Source organism: Anarrhichthys ocellatus, unplaced genomic scaffold, assembly GCF_004355925.1.
Source record: "Anarrhichthys ocellatus isolate YVR2014 unplaced genomic scaffold, GSC_Weel_1.0 scaffold32, whole genome shotgun sequence".
Lineage (NCBI taxonomy): Eukaryota > Metazoa > Chordata > Actinopteri > Perciformes > Anarhichadidae > Anarrhichthys > Anarrhichthys ocellatus.
The window spans coordinates 5,269,692-5,285,761 of NW_022280062.1; the positions used below are offsets into that span (position 1 = coordinate 5,269,692).

Consider the following 16,070-nt stretch of genomic DNA (forward strand, 5'->3'; position numbering starts at 1 on the left):
TAATCTGAATCAGACCAGTAGCATGTTGAGGGAAATTAAAGAAAAACACCACGGTGATTCACACCCGGAAGTTCCTGCTCCGGACCACACACCAGGAGCCTCATTACAGAAACTTCCTAGATCTGAAACCCTATCTTATCTTTCTTTAGGGTGACTTTTAGGATTATTTGGTATTACAGCATTTAGCATCTGCATTCAGGGAAGAAAAATCTTTCTTATATTTGGATAAGAATTTAGCTATTATAGAACCATCCTGATTTAGGGATTAAGTTAATTAGGATTAGGTCTGATGGGAAACAACATGAACACTGATATATAATAAATGAAAGCCTACAAAACCGTATGAGGGCGCTTTGAATTTCCCGTATTAATAGTACTGAGACAATCTTGTCAGGCGTGACAGAACAAGTGCTGTTTAACGAATCTAATTCACAGGTAGTTAGGATTTCTCAAGGTGAGATAGCAGATCTGTAAAAGGATATGAAACGGCCATGAGTTTAGAAATTGCTTCAGTAATCGGAAGATTTTTTCTGTCATGCGGCTCCAGAGTCCAAGGTGCTGGTGTCAGGATTCAGAGCTCAACGATACCACAGAAGACTGACTATCTTTCACCACTCAGCTAACCTGCTATATTTAAAATAACTGCGGTAAAACTCAACAAAACAAGGGTCTCACACAAGAACATGTGGCAGAAAATCACATTAACAAAAACAAGACAAGAAATATATAATTTATTAACAGGTATAGGTTATTGCCAAAATTCCTTGGAATACACTCGATAACATGATCCTGTACTGTAAACATGTAGACATGAACTGCAGCAGTTCAGCAGACGTAATGAAAATCTTGTGAATGGGATGACAATAAAGACACCATTCAGAGAGCATTTCTAACCGCAGTTACCACAATCGTCTCAATATGTGATAAGTTTGTCTCCTGTCATTGTCTCATTTCCTGTTCTTAAAATAAGAAACCATGTTTCCTTTTATCCAATACTTGCATGGCAACTGCTTTCAAATGACTGCACACGGATACTCATTCCAAAGCTATTTGTCAAATTACTAAATCGATGCAATATGTTGCCTCGTGGGTCTGTTTTCAATGTTTAGTGGTCTGGGAAATGTTGTCACATGCTCAGACAACATTCCTAGCTACTACTGTATCAGCCCTCACTGGCACAAAAGATTAGAGCTGTGCAATATGTCCTTTGCTGATGGACCATGAGGCCAGTACTTGATATTTGGCCTCTTGGACTTCCGTGCCGATGATGGCTTGACTCCACAAAATCCCCCTCCAGGGGAATACTTCAATCTGTTTGTGGTTTGCAGCTGGATGCAGGTGATGGAGCTCTCTGCTTGTAGTCTGGGAGACAGCTGTGTGAGTGGGACTGGAGTACATTTGAGGCCAACGGTCTGTCTTCAAGAGCCTGTAAGGAAAGTTGTTTGAATCTAAAAAGTGGTAACTATCTGCTATTGTTTCCCATCTTTACAGTGAATAAGAAGATAGTGCCAAGAGATAAAATCAAGATGAGCTCAACGGGCGATAATCGCGTCAAAGAAAGATATTCATCAAACAGAATAGACCGATGATTGATCAAATGATTAAAACCTTTGCAATGTCAACACATTTTAAGCGAGTATAAATCTACAAAGACTGCAAATCAACTAACAACTGTAAAAAACTGTAAATTGTCCGTTACGAGTTGCTTTGATTCGGTCTTTTAATTTGGAAGGAAATCCATTTGCTAATTGATTGGTGCATATTTTGAAACAAAGCTGCTGATTGGTTTACTCATGGCCTGATTGCTATTTATGTTACAGTTTATATGGCTTCCTGTTGGGCCGTGAAGTCATGCAAAACAGAGGTTCGCTTTCCAAACACTGGTTTGAGATTTAATCAGGATCAAGACAATTTTACTGTTGCCCTCAAGAGAGTCAATCAAATGATTTATCTCAAAAAGGTCTAGTCACTCAACATTTTAACTGTCCTGCTGGAATTTTATGGAAAGATGAATATTTGACATGTTTGGCTCTCTTTGCTTTGTCGATCTAACATTGAATTAATTGAAAACCAAAAAATGACAACATCAAGACAATAATTAAGGTATTTTAACATGACCCCCCCCCAGCATTACTCAGCACATTCTGCAGGTCCATCTTCAGAGCAGGTCCTGATGTGCTTCTCGACAGACAGACAGGTGGCAGCAGAGAGCCACGAGGCCACAGCAGCTGATGCCCTAGGGTCCACTGCAACACAATTAAAATGCACGAGTCTTTTATTCCATGCCAGCTCCATCTTTGTGTCACTTCTCGGGACATGCATGTTTCCGCGGCTAGCATAACTACTTCAACGACAGCAGCAGTGACACATAAAGAAAAGACAACGCACGCCAGATCGGATGCAGGCCTGGGACAATACAGTAAGTCAGAGCATGTTTTATATTGAACGATGCAAAAAGTCTCCTTTATTGTATGTGGAGAGGGAATACAAGGAGGGTGTGAATCTGTGTGACACAAACAGGACAAAAGCTGTGTCATTTTGGAGCTGAGGGGGAAGGAGAGGAATGATACAGAAAGATAGATAATTTCCTATAAATGATCCCAGTCATGATTTTTTTTCCCCTCTCTCGTCTCGCCCACACTGGGGACAGAGCAAAATGTTTTGTCAGGATTGTTTTGTGGTGTCAGCGTTTTGGCACAGGGGAGTGATTTAAGGGGGCATGGCGTGCTTGTCATGCCCCCCACGCCTGACTGTTCCAGTCTGCCCTCAGTGTGTGCAAACAAATAAAGCGCCTGGGCCTTTTTAATTAGCTCCAGGGTAGAGATTGACAGCTTGTAGTGGTAGAGATAGCACAGTAACCAGCTATTACTCTAAATATTTGGTGCGTCGCACAGTTAAGACCATAAGCGTGGGCCCTCTGGAGGCACATTACTGGGTGGAAAATGTAAAACAAGTCAGTGTAGTTGTTGTTATTGTCTAGAAATATAACGGAAACTATAATTCAAATATTTTGTGGTATTCCTTTTATTATTGAGTATTTTTCCAAAGGTGTTTGCAGAGGCACTTTTGTACACAAGGCAAGAATTAATGATAAGGCAAGGGGGAAAAAAAGATGCAACCTTTCTTATTACCAATTTAAAAATGTTTTATTGTGTCACAGAGCATTAGCACTGCTCGCCCACACAAGTACACCTTAAAACAATGTTGATGTTGACCTTAAGGTTATAAAGGTCATCCTAAATCACTAAGCTACAACTGGAGAGGGACAGAGCTCAACGGGGGCGTCTAATGTCTGTGTGATTGAGGTGTAAATCAGAATTTAGGTTTGGAAAAATATATAGATTCAAAAATGATTTCCCTTGCCTTAAAAAGACTGAATATGTTGAGTTTTTAGTTTAATCACCACTTTTCATACTAATATACTGTAGAAATTGTTGCACTGACAAGGAGACAGGAATCACAGTCTGACACTGTTGTTTCGCTGTCGAACAAACTTTAGCTTTTGATCTTAACTTCACTCCAAATAATTGTTTGTCATTGAATCAGCGTAATCCCCGGCTAATCCGTGTCTTCATAGGTTCTTAGAGCTTTATTACGCTCGGCATCAAAGGGGAGCCGGGGTGGATGAAGAATAGAAATTCCATGACGTGTTAGATATCACAATTCAGTTCATCCTGCAAACCTCTCCGTGAACAACACGTTACTCTCCTCACATTATTACCATTGTTTTGTTTCAGTAACAATATTGTTGCACCATGGGACTGTAGTATTTGTTACAAGAGAGCGGTATTCATCATTCGTCTGCTGATATTGTGTTGTGTTATTCCACTGGGCAAGTAACAACATGCTGCTTCCTGATCTTTCTCCATGCTGAATAATGTGTCATACTTCAAAAACATTTTTTTTAGAAGGGGTGAATATGAATTGAGGATACACCAAAGTGATAACACGTTTAATTTTTGACTGTTCTTCACGTAGCCTGATCATGACCCCGGGGTTTTTTTTTTGCTCACGGCCATGAAAGTCATTATTTACAGTGCAACTGTGTGAGGGGCATATCTGACACTGATGGGTCTTGTGTTTATTTAATGCCGAATGAATGACGGGGGTTCAGGCCTTCAGCTTCCTCTGCTCTTAAAGTGTAATTATAGGGGGAGTCATTTCTTGCAGCCGTTTGTCAGCTCTGTTGAACTTTTCATGATATGCTGATTCATGATGCATTATAAATATCCACCTCTGGTTAAACATATTATTTTTTCCCCTTTTTCCCCTATTGTTTCTAAAATGTTGTATACAAGTATTTCTCATAATAGAAAACATAAGCAGGTATACAATGTTGTTTAGTAATACTATAAATAAATACTATCTCAAAACTTAAGTGAAATAAAGTGTATGTTTTGTAAAATCAAATTACTAATTGAAAGTCCACGCAGCAAATTGACGGAGAAACATTGTAGACTTCCCAGCATGCACTGAATTTGTGACCCAACCGAAACGTTTTATAATTTTTGCCTGAAGAGGTACAGGATGTATGGTGTAACCAGTCTGTGATGGGAAATAACGAAAACAATTACAACCATGAAGTAACTGGGGGTTGGTTTAATAACAACTAATTTCCTCCTCATATATAATACTTCTAATTGGTTAAAATAAAAACACCCTCAGTGTGAACACTGTGAACATATATAAATAATGAAATTGCGTTTCGCAACACCCTAGGGACCAGCAAACGTGTACCTACTTTGAAGTTATCGCCTGTTTGTTTTTTTACGTCTAAATTCTTGCCCCCGCTCCTTTTTCTGCGTCGTTTTTACGGTGTAAACATATCTATATTCTAAGGATTATAGAGCGAACACATTTAGCAATAATCCCTCTGCATGAGGGTCAGACCTGTGTGTTGAACGTGGATTTCATTCTTTCATCTCTCACCTCGTTGCTGTCGCTTCTGCACGAGCCAAGCTGAAGGTGAGCGTGTTGTTCAGGCCCTCAGACACAAGCGTCGGTCAGAGAAACTAAGTTTAATCACCGTCGATGTGTCCCTGTTTGGGGGACTATTACAACACATTGCATCGTGATAGAATGAGGTGGTCGGGGTTCATTATAAAGTACATTATAACTGAAAAATAACTGCACAATAAAAGCAGGTAAATTGATGTTATTGATGAAAAAATAAATCGTAGACGTCATTTGATTTTAAGTTTTTAACATTTCACCAACATCTAATTCAATCAACTATTAGTCAAAAAATATTCTCTTTATTCTCTTTCCTGAAAAATAAATTCCCATAAAGTTAGAAAAGCATATTTCTTGTATTTTATACTCATTTTCTACACATTTTAATTGCCTTCACATCAAATAGAAATTCTATTCTCACGACTTGTGCATACATTTAAACAGATTTCATAAAGTTAAGCCTGATTTGGGATTTTTTGATCATGTGGGATTTATTCATATTTTGAATACAAAGTTGTTGGTTTGAGCTTTGGCCTGTGTTTGAAGTGGGTGAATGGGTTTAAAAAGGGTAAGAAATGATTTGTCAAAAATCTAGAATATGTATTTGCAATGGATCCGATACATAATCATAAAAGAATGAAAAATAAACATTTCATATCAATAAAAACTTGCTACTTGTCAAATAATAGAAGATATTGTGTGTTTCAAAACAGCAAGCAGTTTCAGATATAAAGCATCTCTCAGCCAGTGCAAATGTGATATTTCTATTTTCAGTGAGTTTATTTAGTCTGCTGTTCATCCTCAAAGTTCCCTTACTTGTTCTGCGACGCATGGCTGAGGAAGTAAAACACACCAGGTCCACAGGAAAAGAAAAAAACGTTTCAATTAGTTGTTTTGTACAGTTTTGCTTATTGTCTCCTGAGTCACAAAATAAAGTAGCAACAATAAGTATTTTTTTCAACAAATAACGGACAATATGATAATAATAATTGTCATTATTTAGACTAATATAATTATTATTAACAGTATTATTGTACTTGAGTGAATTTAAAAAACAGTTTGAATCATGTTTTAGAATAAGGCTAAATGTTACTTGAAAAAATGACAAGTTGAAATGAGAAGTATTTAATGATGTTTATACACAATTATGATTATTCATTTGTGTCATCTTAATATACAGATTGTTATATTATTTATTTTAATTTAAAAAATCTCAGGTTCTCAGTGGAAAATGAGAGGTACATAAAGCTGTTGACGTTGTCTAACCAGCGCATCTGCATACATTTATGTGTGTGTGTGTGTGTGTGTGTGTGTGTGTGTGTGTGTGTTTGTTTTCCATGCATGTCAGTAAGAATCAGTCAAAGAGAGAGTGAGAGGTCGGACTGGGAGTGTCGGTGCGGTTGGATTTACGAGTGTGTAATGAAGCATCTCTGACGCTGACAGACTAAACAGAGACTCTGTCACACACACACAGACAGTGTTCCTGCCTTGAGAAGACGTCATGTGTCGGCCCAAAGGACAAACAATACAAAGGCAAAGTGACGAAGATAAATCCTGTGACACATTACATTTGTACCTGTTGTCCAGTTATACTATGTGTTACGGTATTGGCAGTCAGGGTAGTGTGTTGTCCTTGAATGCTCTTTTTATTGAACACAACACACGTGTAACTTTAGGTTAAACTTCAACAAAAAAAACTTCTCTTGGACGAGCATGCATTTCATATGAACAGTCTATATTAGCATAATATCAAATAATCTCTGCTTAAGACCTGTAGTCAATAATTCAGGTTTTAACTGTCATTTCTCCTCTTGCACCTCATAAATGTTGCTGTTTCTGCTCTGTTTCTTCCCTGCCCTGACATGAGTGTTTTCTGTTCATTGAGACACACCTTTAAAATACTTGCAAATATCGTCAGGAGTCAGGTGACTTCGGGAACATGTTACTGTGCTATTTGGGAGATTGGGCTTGGATGATGTTCTTCATTCCCTCCTCTTCAGCTCTGTTTTGACTAGCATGCCATCTCTCTGACTACCAGTGAAGCACCGACACCCCTGGAGTGGATTCTGAGCATACCAAGGAAGAGATGCCTTTGAAAGGACAGATGTTCCTGGGCTTAACCTGCCTCCTACCCAAACCACTATACCCTCGTATACCATTGTATATTTGTTCTCGCTCTATAAATAACTGGCCGGCGAAGCATAGAAAAATGTAACTGATGTGCAGCTGACCTCCAGGCCTCTAATCTTTGAGAGTGAGAGGGACTTAGAAAACTCTGGAGAGAAGTTGGTTGATACAGTCATGGTAAATGGGTTTGGGGTGAGGGGACACAGTGAGACACACCCATTTGTCCACATAAGGACTAGTCTAGATGTCTGGACTGGCTCAGCTGTCTTATGTAACAGCAGTGTGTAGTCCTGGCACATGAGGCGTGATGGGCTCGAGCCAGTTCAGCCACATTATCCGAAAATATACTGGCCATATTCACAAGGGGGGGGTTATACTTATTTTACTCACCTGAGAATCTCAATGTGGGTGGTGGAGGACAACCTATCCGTAATTGTCAGTGTCTCCAACGTCTTGCTAGCTATTTATTTCTAATTCTCAAGAAACCCCCCCCCCAAAATACAATGTGTTTAAAAAAAATTTCATGTCAGATTTAAAAACAGCCTTTTAAACTTGTGTGAGTGTTTGCCCTGTTGCTGTGGCTGCAGGGATGAATGGGTGATTGTTCGAGGGCCCTTGTGACAACTCTCCTGGGGCCCATCAATTCACAGAGGCTCCTGGAACATCAGGTCATGGCACAAACCAGGCTCTGAAGCTGCAGCCTGGCCTCACTGTGCTGCTTTTGCCACAGTTAGAGCTCAGGACCTCCAGGGCGCACAGCTGGGTTCCTTAAAAAAGCCCAGCTGAATGGTTTTAGAAACACCGCATCTCCTCTTACCCTGCACTCTCTCCTCACTCGCTCTAAAATCTAGCACAGTACAGATATCAGATACTGTGTTTTTTACTTGATATGTTCATCTTTGCTTGCCAAAGCCCCTGGAAACCATATTAAAGTCTGCGTTCCATTATTTAACCAAAAGGCCTCTTCAGTTAAAGAATTTGTCCAACATTTCCATTATCCCCTCTCTCCTTCTCTTTCCTCTTCTCCACAGCTCTATGTTTCTCTTCCCCACATGCTCACACACATCTAAATTTTCTCTTTTTCCCCTCCAGCGCTGCTATCGTGTTGTATCAATTACAGCTGACCACCGGTCAGGTGGGTCTGCGGGACATTTTAGATCACGGAGGGGCAGCCAGCTCGTTCAGCGCCTCAAGCCTGCTCCCAGACTCCAGTCCCAGGCCCCGCTGAGGCCTTGTCCCAGGCAGGGCAGAGAGACACCTGGCCAAACCGCAGAAACACTTCCAGCTGCAGACTGCCTGATGCTCACCACGGAGAGAATCCAGGCCAAAGGTGGAGGAGCTCACCAAGAACTACTGCACTACCATAAACACTTTTATTTAAACCACACTACCACATATTTGCTCATCTGCAGAGGTTCGGTAATGACAGGCATGTCTTTAAGTTCCAGAGGAAACTTTTACATTGTCACGATGTTTACACTGTGTCCCAACAAAAATCTCGTTTCCACCTCCAAAATGGGAACCAGAGCCCAGCAGCAGGACTGTTAAACTGTGCTCCTCGGCGTGAAAGTGGGTGAAAAAAAAAGGCAGAGGGAACAACAGCTCCCTTTTCTCTCCGACTAGTTGACATGAAAGGCCACATTATGTCCGAGATTAGAGGCAATTACACTTGGAGTGCGCTTTAAGACCTTTGTTTGCCAACATGACAGGAGGGAGCAGGGCTGTAATTTGATGAGGAGGCAGTGCGAGTGAGAACCTCTGCATGGCGAGCTCCCAGCGGAGAGAGGCAAAGAGAAGCCTTTGTCCGCTGCGTGGCCAGGGCAGTTGGCAGAAATATGAACATTTAGAGGAAGAATAATTCAACTAGAATTCATTAAATAGCAGAGGGGTCTTTGTGTGGCTCCTGTTTATGGCTGAAAAGTGAGTTTAAAGAGACTTTACAGCCTCGGAGGAAATACTTTCATCTTTGCCTTTTGTTCCGAATAGCTCTCTATTGTTTCAGCATTTCTGTTAATTGAAATGGCACAATTGTGTTGCTTCAGTCGAATGTTACAAATACTGTAAACATATGATTCTGCCTGAACTTGCGGTCAAAGAAAACCAGCCCCCCAAAATCTTCAGGACGTGATATCTCCTTCATAGCCGGGCGCATTGTTCTGAACACACTGCGAATTTTCAGGACAGGAAACGAGCAGCTTGTTCCAGCCCGACCGGCAGAATGGAGCACGTCTTTATTTGAGGGAAGTCATTCCGTTGATATATAAAACACCAAAGCAAGGTTTCCTTCCCCCTCGTTTTCCTGGTGCTATCCCCTTCAAAAGGACACGGCCCTTTATACTGGGCTCACATGCACACACGGGACCAGAAGAAAAGCAAACAGAGGCCATTTAAATATCAACCAACCTGCCTCCTGTTTGAATGGAGGAGCTACTGCTCGGCCCGGGCTAGTCCAGCATGCTGGTGTTACGTGCTCAGCCCTCTGAGCAATGAGTGGACTAAACTGGGGAGCATCAGCAAAACAAAGCATTATGGTGTTCACTTCTGCAGGTATAGGCCAATACTGCGAAATTGAATATACTGTATGTGGTTGGGTCTTCACTACTGTATGTGAAATAAAACCCTTTGTGTTAAGATTAAATTAATCAGCCACACATTCAGCAACTTTGTCTTTTTTTGTTGAATAGAAGAAAAACATCGTCATATTCCTTGATGTCAAGTATTAAGATGCAAGATTCAATTTATTGTCATCTTCTCCAAACACATCAGGCAGTATACAGTAACCTCAATGCTACGGCAAGAACAGAGAAAAGAAGTACAAAGAGTAAAGTGCAGAAGTATGAAGTGCGATGAATGATAAGTGCTGTCCGTCGCACGTATGAAGAATGAATCTTGTTTTTCATTAAAAAGAATATAATGTCTGATGCGTAAATCTTAATAATAATAAGAATACCCACGGAAATAAAAAGAGAAGATATAAAAACAACAGCAGAAATAGTATTGGCAGGGATTGTTTTAGTGGAAACTCAGGTCTCCAATTGACACCAATCATATCAACAACTTTTTAAACAATACCCACTTTCACCGTCTTGTTCTCCTCAGCCAAATGTTCCCAGAAGGGTGTGTGGAAGAGGAAGAGGACCACCTATTAAAGTGAAATCTTAGGAGTGATGGATGGGAGCCTGTTGAGGGGGAGCGGAGCAGCATGCACCCCAGGGAGGTGGATGATGAACAAGGAGGGAGGAAGGGGTGACTTCACTAAATCCCCACTCACACCTCTCACTGTGGGTGGAAGGGATGGAGACCTCCCATACTGTCTGACTTAGAAATTTGATTGATTCAATCCTCCAAACTCCTTTCAACTTTTCCCTGCTTTTCCTCAAATCTTTTACTTTCATCTGAATTGTTTCGGCCGATTAATATTCACTTAACAAGAGGTAGTTAATATGTAAACATGACTTACTTCACCTCTGACAGTTCCAGTGTGGACAGGTAGCTATTTTATGTATGTTTTTTTTCTAAATACTTCTTAGATGAAAGCAAGCAATACTTCAAGTGATGGAGTGCTGAGTGGATTCGTCAACACTCACCTGAAACACTTGAAAGCAATTCCCAAAGTTATATATCTCGACTTGTAGCCTTTCCAGCTGCTTTGTAATGTTTTTGCTATAAGAAAGAATGCCTCATATTTCTCAAAAACTTGAAACTTCCTGACAGTGGCAGTTAATCAGCAAAGTCGCGAAGAGCTTTCGATGTTTACATAATAGCTATTGGCTACTGTAGGCTGCTCTGATAGCCTCAAGCTGCCAGCCTCGAGCAGAGACGAGGAGCGGGCTGCAGAGGTTTGGTAACCTCACTTCTTGTTAGCTCCACACCTCCAGCTTTGTTTTTTTGTTTTCAGTTTCAAACTTGTACTCCTCAGCCCCAGCCGACGCTGACTCAAGTGGCATCACTTGAGGTAATGTATCAAACTGCACCACCACATCTGGAGGCACAAAAGGCTTTATGCAACTTATTTAAGATATAAGTACTACTCCTGAAGGTGCAGTTCTCCTTTAAGCCTTTTATGTATTGTTGCATGCTGTGAAAACAAATATTGATTGTACTTTATAGGCCATGTAAATGACATATTGGAATTCAGGTGGTGTTGCCCTTTTATGAAGTAGGAGGGTAAATGTCCATACAAGGAACAAATAATCCTTCAGTTTTACTGAGGAAAAATCAAAATCATCACATTTGAAGATCATTTTTGGTCCCTGTATGGTACATTGTTAACAGGTCACAGCAAAAATATTGAAAAAAATCTCACAACAAAAGTACTCTTTTGTAATACTTTTTAAACAACTACAATGTGAGTTTAACATCTAAGCAGTATAATGACAGTATATGCTTATCTTTGCATCTGGTTTATCAATCTGGATCTACCGTGCACAGATGTGAGCCAGTGTTGATTAAATAATTAAAAACTTATGATGCATTCGTACAAATGATGGGAGTCTGGGCTGACACATACTATAGTAGGGCCGACAAAGAAGTACGTCAAGAGTCACATCATCTAACTAATACACTGCAAGATGCTGAAGTAAACGTGTTCTCTTTTTACGAATAAATCCTGGAGTCAAATTTTAGGACAATAAACTCATGAAGAGGCAAATGGAGAGGCTGTAGCCCTTGTGGTTTAGCGCCTGGTGTGTGGAGGAATTACTGCTGTGGTAGTTTGCCTTTAACTGTCAGGAAATGACCCATAATCTGCAAGCGTTTGACTGCTGCAGCATTCCTGTGAAATGACACAAGTTGAAGTAGATTAGGGGTTGGGTAATTAGCTCATTAGTCAACATAAACACATGGCAGGACTCCCCCGTTTCTACACACCCTGCCCCCCTCTCGCCGCCCACAGCTGGTGGCGAAAGTAAGTTCTCACAAATGTATGCACACACACACACATGCATACCTGAGCAAACACACATGCACACTGCACCCAGACCACTTCATCATCAATCCAGTTCCTTTCTTCTGGACTTCCTCCATGCCTTTTTTTTTTTTTTCTGGCTTCATCATCTCTTCTATTGTGCTTTGCTCCAGACAAGCCACTCTTTCATATTGTAGCCCTGGGGGCTGAGGGCCAGCCACTTTTCACCAGCACCTCGGAGCTTATCAGAGCACTTTATCAGCCTGAGGGAAAGAGATGTGGGTTAAAGCTCTTCACTCTTCTGCTCCTCAGCTCAGAAAACCAGCAGGCTGTCAGCAAACAAGTATTTGTAAGCTGGGGCTCAGAAACGTGTGCGTTGTGACAAAGAGAAAAGCTTAAGGGGTCATGTGTTTCAGTGTGTTTAAGTGTGTGTATGTGCATTGAAAATACAGGACATCCTTTGTGCAGAGAGGTAAGCCGGGTCCCCACACAGCCTTGCTTGTTGCTCGGGGGACAGATGCTTAACACTGGAACCTGGACAGCCCTTCACACCTCCTAAATGCAGCAGGAGGCCTTAGCTTTTTCCTCCACTTACACCCCCTGAGATCCCCATAGTGCTCTCTTTCATCAAAAGCATCACTAACTGGATGAAATATTTTGCAAACTTTATCAGGACAGTGTTGGAAATCGAAACCCTTTTGAGTTTCACTTCCGCCACCTTGATAAAACCCAACAGAGAGAATCTCGCTTTTGAGTATCAACTCGGTTTTAGCACCTTGAATTTCGGGCACAAGCAACTTTTCATGTTGAGAACAGGTCTGGCTGTGTTTGCCTCAGTGCCATTGGTAACAGAAAGCCTGGTTGATGGTGTTTAGTGATTGATATGAATGGCCATTTGTGTGACTTTTCACTGTAAAGAACTTGTTGCAAGGCCAGGCCACTTGGGGAGCAGTGCACCTTGGTCACATGATGCTTGACGGAGTGGAGGTGGAACTTGCTGACGAGAGAGAAAGAGGGGGAAATGGATGAGTGAAGAGAGAAAATACTGTGCAAGAGATCAATCATCTGTGGTTTGCTACTGAGACAAATTGGTAGATTGGAAGCTGTGTTTAGATACAGCCACTTAATCAGGAGACAACGCAGCTGATGGATCCATCCGTCATTGCCTGGAGACACAGCGATGGATCACACATCGTTTTTTGGGTAATTTAAAGAGGAAAAACAGGGAGCTCTCCTCTCTGTACGTCCTTTAAGTTGCAATGTGTTCAATTTGGACTGATCTGATTTTGGATGGGTTTGACTTTGTGGGTGTGTCCTTGACAGATTCTGCAACTTACAATTTCGCTTCAGGTGCAATGACGCCACGTTGGATTTCAAAAATCGCATTCATGGGTGGAAAGTTAACATGCAGAGGCACAGTTCATACTTTGCATCGGCTGAGATGAAGCAGTGGAAAAGCAAAATCTTAAAATTCTTAAATTGTTCTGCTTTATTTTCATTTATAAATAGTTACACAACATATTTTAAAACCCTGAACTGTTCTATAATGATATCTTGAATGTATATCATGAAAGATTTGGACATTGTTATAGGCACCTGTTTCATTTTTGGGGTTCCTGGCAGCTTTACATTTTGTTGAGTCGGACTTATATCCACATGCATGGTCTCCTTTTTATTGCCCAAAACTCAGCTATAAGAACAGCTTAAAAGGTACTAAACACAGAATAAAAGGATTTATCCTGGACTCCATTCGTGTGGTACTGTGTCATAAAGACTTAACATTGTGATCATATGAGACATTTAAATGTGAAGAGAACGTTTACAATAAACTTCACATGAACATAATATCAGATGGTGAATGATCCAGCTGTTCCTTCTCATTTCAATTTCATCAATATTGATATTAATAGCAAGAGTAAAAACAACAAACCGGCTGCGAGGGACGCTACCATTGACAGTGATTGGTGAGGGAAGGTGCCACACCTTGCTCTTTGGCCGCGGGCCATGGCCTTATCAGGCCTGATGAATTACATTGACACCCCAGCTATCTTAATGACTCCGTCTATCTCCCCATCTCCCCTCTCCTTCCTCTCCCTTTCCCCAGCCCTTGGCCTTGCTCCTGCATCCTCCCACTGTTAAAATATCCAGAGCTGATTTCTGTCATTACATGTGTGTGTGTTTGTCCTAGATGGGAGTACGCCATTACTGAGCTGCCTCATGGTTTGTAGTGAAGTGTGATTTACGAGCAAAATAAGGTATTCTTTATTGACAGCCAGTGTCAGCAGTGGCTGATGACTCATGACAAGGGAGGAGGACATTATGAGCAATGTCATGTTGTCCAAGAAACAAATATGATACAAATAAAAGCACACCTGTTGTAACTTGAATAATACCAGGATGCGAACAGACGCATGGAACACTGTAGTCTATTTGTAGAATATTAATTACTATAGCACCTTTTTTTCCTCAATGACTAAACATAGCATCCCTGTGGTTTGTTTCTACGTCTGACGTGTGTTGAAATTAGGTGTGTTGCCACCATAAAAGGTTAAATAGACACCGCAGAGTAAGTATCTCGCTGTGTGACCTGATCCTTGGTGGTGAGCAGTTGGCATCCTGGAGTCTCATTTCCTGGTTTTTAAGAGGGCATCCTTCCTTCTTTGACTCAAACTTCCTCTGCTCTATAACACCCATTGTGGAATGCATTGCTTCGCAGGTTCCCCCGCTGCATATTAGAGGGTGCTTCAAGTGGCCCTTAGACTTTGGCTTTAATTTGTTCAGGACAAATGGCCACAAACTGCAGTCGTTCTCACCACCTGTCCTGAGACACATCAGGCTGAGGGCCGGCACTGACCATGGCTTTAAAGGACATATCTCACATGTAGTCATCCGTCAGTGAAAACGTGTGACCTTGTTGGGAGGGTTTGTTGATGTTTACTCTTTTTTTCTACTCCAAATTGACCAAAATGGATAATGACCTATTGATGGATGACCAAGACTCATTTGGTGAATGCAAATATTATTTCACTGATTGTCACTGAAGGGCAAACATGTTGTTCGAGGAATTAAAAATCACACGATAACAACTTTGTGAGAGTAATATATATTCACTCAGCATAAGTAGAGTTTTAGCACCAAATGTGGTGGAGTGTATACAAGGAAGATTGTTGTTGTTGTAGATGGGCAAGACAAAAAAGTGTTCTTTCTTAATGTTTCATTGAGTAGTATGTGAATGTATAAGTGCATGGTCCTCATTTGAAAAGTTAGAGTGTAAGTCATTCACTTAAAAGACATTTTCAAGCAAGAAGTGTGAGTATCTCAAAGTGGCAGAAAATATGTTATTTGTATTTTTTTGGCAACATTTTAATATGAAAAATAATTTTAAAAGATACAGTTCATTGTTCAAATGCAAACAAAATAGAGGTTGTAAATGCTTGTTCACATCAGAATAGTTGTAAAACAGACTTTTTTAAAACAATGATCAGCGGAGAAACACAAAATATAATTTTTTTTCAAAAATGTATGTGATAATGCTTCATATTTATATTATCCAAAAAACGACTGATTGGGCTTCATACAAGAACTTAATACTAGCTTTACTTCATATGGATATTTTTTGCAGTGTACAGTCAAATTGCATATCTTAGAACAGCCTCCTTGTTGTCATTAGCTGAAAGAAAGACGAATGTTTGAGGCGGTTAGCAGGGGGGCAGGCTGGGAACTTTATCCCACTGTTCTAATATTTCTACCCACAGCTGAACCTCAGCCCCAGTCTACCATTGGCTGTCTCACATGAACACCAATTAGGCGTGATGTAGGACAGAAATAAAGGCCGATGCACTTTGCTATGAGGACCATTTGTTTTTTCTTCTCTTCTCAACGTCAGAGCGGGTAACTGGTGTGCGGTCCAAGTATTCTGGTCGTAATAGTAGCTCAGTGTTCCGGGAACTCCGGGATAAAAAGTGAAAAAACAAGGCGGTGAGGATTTCTGGGTAATAACTCCATCTTTTTGCATTGCAGTGCAAGAGGGAGGAGGAGCGTCTCTCTCACTCTCCCTCCCTTTTTTTCACATTTTTTTGTTCTG

At 40.8% G+C, this 16,070-nt stretch overlaps 1 long non-coding RNA gene across 1 annotated transcript; it reads left to right on the forward strand.

Annotated features, from left to right (window-relative positions):
- The first annotated feature begins 2,324 nt into the window (after positions 1-2,324).
- LOC116393275 (uncharacterized) lies at positions 2,325-10,253 on the forward strand. The gene is made up of 2 exons (XR_004213375.1): positions 2,325-2,419; positions 8,173-10,253. It is a non-coding gene; the product is annotated as an uncharacterized LOC116393275 (long non-coding RNA).
- Positions 10,254-16,070: the final 5,817 nt, after the last annotated feature.